This window comes from Perna viridis, chromosome 13, assembly GCF_037379345.1.
Source record: "Perna viridis isolate PV_CMFRI_1.1 ecotype Kerala chromosome 13, ASM3737934v1, whole genome shotgun sequence".
In the NCBI taxonomy this organism is placed as follows: domain Eukaryota; kingdom Metazoa; phylum Mollusca; class Bivalvia; order Mytilida; family Mytilidae; genus Perna; species Perna viridis.
This window is the reverse complement of record NC_142457.1, coordinates 3,299,945-3,303,762: the sequence shown is the minus strand read 5'-3', so window position 1 is coordinate 3,303,762 and position 3,818 is coordinate 3,299,945. Positions and strand designations below refer to the sequence as shown.

The 3,818-nt window shown below is 33.2% G+C and overlaps 1 long non-coding RNA gene across 1 annotated transcript; it reads right to left on the bottom strand.

Annotated features, from left to right (window-relative positions):
* Positions 1 to 484: 484 nt before the first annotated feature.
* Positions 485 to 2,490, bottom strand: LOC148599263 (uncharacterized). Its single transcript, XR_015917951.1, has 2 exons — positions 2,373 to 2,490; positions 485 to 979 (listed from the first exon to the last, which is right to left on the bottom strand). It is a non-coding gene; the product is annotated as an uncharacterized LOC148599263 (long non-coding RNA).
* Positions 2,491 to 3,818: the final 1,328 nt, after the last annotated feature.

Below are 3,818 nucleotides of genomic sequence, written 5' to 3'. Positions count from 1 at the left end.
ACTGGTTCACACTGTTAGTTGGAATTGTCAAAAAGGAATGACTATTCATTATGTATATGCATTTTGACTTACAGAACATGAGAATGCCTTTTATTTTTATGGGTGTCCATTCTTATTTGAAGAATGACATTTAGACCATAATACTTTTACTCATTCTTCATCCTGTTATTCATTGTTCTAAAATAAAACATGCTGCAATATTTCCTCTTGAAACAAAGTGACCAACGACTGTATTTCTAAACCATTCGGTGAATAAACTAAAAAAAAATTTAAATTGGACATAATAGTAAATTTGATGAACATATGTAAACCCGATCACCATACTATACCGGACAAAATTTTCTGTTCAAAGGAATTTTGGTTCGGTTTATAAGTTTTTAATCTACTCGTTATTGTTGTGTATTCAAAACTTAAAATGTGTTTTTTTTTCTTGACACAGAGTGGTTTTGAACATACCTTCTAAATTTGAAAGAAGAAAATAACGTATTTTTAAAACAAAAATTTATTTGTCTTCTCATTTTCTCACATGTCTTACAATGGTCCATATTATTGTCATGATGGGAACGTATATAATATTTTCGCATACTACAACTCAAAACGTCCTTAATAAAGCTTTTATCAGACTAATGTACATCATTTAACCTTGTTTTAAGAGTTTGATTTGTCCACCTTCTCTGATTGGCTGCAGTTGAGGAGCGCCTTCTACTTTTTGTCCTGCCGGAAGTAGAATTTTTCTCAGGAGGACTTGTACGGGTTGTTCCTTTCGTCTTATACACGAGCTACGACAGGCTAAATCCCTTCGTTTGCAGTGATCTTCACAGTAATAAAACTTTGCATAAGTCGGCATCCATGAGCATCTAAAAGCACAATGATCGGCCATTCGGTTACACTCGTGACATTCCATTTTACTGAAAGTGGCGTATGATTCCGGTATTAAAAACATTGCGACTACCAGGAATCCTAGAATCTTTACACAAAACTGTAATATAGAAATAGAAATATTTCGTTATAATATGATTTTAGGCTATGCTGTTGCGAAGGTGGATAGAAATGAAGACCAAAACGGACGTCAAAACGTGCATACTTCAGGTCTTTCCTGGTCTTCTCTTGTCTTTATTTATACAAATGTAGTCATCTCATGTTGCTATTCGGTGAGGAGAATGTTTTAGACTTTCTTCTGGGATAGCCTAATACATTTTTACACAGCTAATAATTTTCAAATCATAAATATTAAATAAATAAAAATAAAATCGTATCCACCGACGCGCAATCATCTACACTCCTTGAGACTTTTAGGTTTCCCGCATACACGATACCTAAACGCACTCTAAACGCTTACTTCTATTGTGCGTTTTAAAGAACGTTTCCATCGTGCGTTTGAACGCATGATAAATGAATACTCTTAGCGTTCGTTTAAACACACGATACACGAACGCTCTAAGCGTGCGTTTAAATGCACGAAACACGAACTATCATAGCGTGTGTTTAAACGGACGATAGACAAACGATGGAAAATATTAATGTTGACAAATATTAATGAAGAAAGTAAAAATCGAAAATGGAATTAATAATAGAACAAAAAATAATAGCAAAAAATATTAGCGTGCGTTTAAACGAACTCTTTGTTGTGTGTATGTTTTTCATGTCTGGTCTTTGTCCCTAGATTACATTCTTTTGGTTTCCGCTTGAATATTGGTTCTCTTGCTTATTCTTTTGAATAATAGTTGACACATGATATTCATGTCTTACATTGTGCATTGTAGAAAACAAATCCAAGGTCTAGATAGCCTGATACAAATACTTGATAAAGTGGTGTGTAGGTTTCCTCGTCGTTCATTGTCTCTTTGACATACCCACTTTATCCATTCTCCGTATATTTGAGTTATCTTAGCGTTTCCTATTCCTAATAATGTCTAGATTCTTACCGTGTTTTTTCATCCATCAAAAGCCCGAGCAAAAGTAAACAGTAAAGAGTATGTCTTTTGCTTCATTTGCTGACAGTGACCCTGAGTGAGCAAGCTTCGTTTTATAAATCTCATACTTGTATTATTTCGGCAGCAGTCAATACTTATTCGCAAAAGATGCCAAAAGCTCCAATAGAACGCAGAGATCTTTTATGTACCTTTATTTAAGTATAAAATGTTTGTATTTTGTTTTTTTTTTCCCTTCAAAATACAGATTTTATCAATCGTGTCTAATTTTTACAGATACCTACACTTTAAAACCTCACCGTATTAAAAAAAGTTTTGACATAAGTAAAAGAAAACGCTTACTTCCTTTATTTAATCTACTTAAGGTACAAATGGAAATATATGTAACTTCTCCATGTCACATGCTAAGGAAAATATTTTCGTTCTTATAACAAGTCTTACCATTTTTCAAGAAATTAAAATCCAACCTAGTGGTTCAAAAGCCTAGTGTACTAGATTTTGTATATTGTTTCACTATGATCGTATCTTTAAACAAAGAGAATTAGGTTGTCTGTATTAGATTAGTTAAATTGTTACATTTTTGTGTAACCCGGAGTAAATTAGGGATAAAATTGATAGGCTGTCTGTATTCCGTGAGGCTGAAGTGCTGTATGATATATATACATTGTTTTAAGGAGGTTTTTGATAGTTGCATTTATTGATAGTCACACGTACATGAACATTCAGTATCCTTATCTAACCATTTAGTTTCTAGCTTGCTCGTCTATCAGTTAATGAGAAGAGCTGGCTTCGTATTATACGATGGATATCATAATTTTATATTTCGTGTCGAATGACGTTGGTGCTTGTTAGATAAACATAAAAAAAATGCATGTATACGTACAATTTTTAATGAAATATCTGCAAAAAATATCGATTGGTCAAAAACAGGAAAATTCAGAGACATACATGTACAAAACATAAACGTAAAAACAAGAATCTACATTAACAATCTACATTAACAATCTAACTTAACAATCTACATTAACAATCTAACTTAACAATCTACATTAACAATCTACATTAACAATCAAAAAAGTATTACATTTAAAAACTGAAAATAATATTTAAAGTGTTACTAAAGCGTATCACGGACATGCAGAAAAAAAAATGTTAATTCACCATGACGAGTTACCACAGTGCGCATGCATGTTGACAACAGTAGGTTCCAATGCATCTACATGCATAAAAAATGGATTTTGGCTTCAGTGAGATATAAAAAGAGGCCAAAAATACAAAACTTTTACAGGTTATTTTTTGGAAACAATGGGATGTATTAGGATACCTGAGAATCATATTGGAGTTTATAACGGGTGCTGTTATCTCAGCCTACATATTCTAATTAAAGAAAAATGGTATGTTAAAATAGACACTGAAATGATAGGGTAGATTCAAGATTCAATATATTAAAGAGTAATCAAGGGAACCAAGGTTATAGCGGTAATCTAAAGAATGTAATCCAGGGACAAACAGACATACACAACAAAGAACATAAATTAACTAAAATCATACATACAAAGTAAAAGTAAATGAGCAACTCGGACTCCACTAAAAACTGGGAACATGGACCAGGTGCACCGGTAGGGTAAGCGTCCTCTGCTTTTCCACCCGCCGAGTTGCTCATAAAAAGTCAAGTCCGGGGTAGACAAACGAGGAAAGGAAAACCATGACCCGTTGAACAAATCAGTCCTCGTGGTGCTGACGGACTTACAGAGTTGATATCCAAAATAATACTTCGTTTACCTTTTAGAAAATGTGTATTTTGTTTTCATTGTTTTGGGTGCATTTGGTGTTTTGTTTGTTAGCTTCAATTTTGTCGCTCATGTGGCATATTATCTTAAGTCAAAG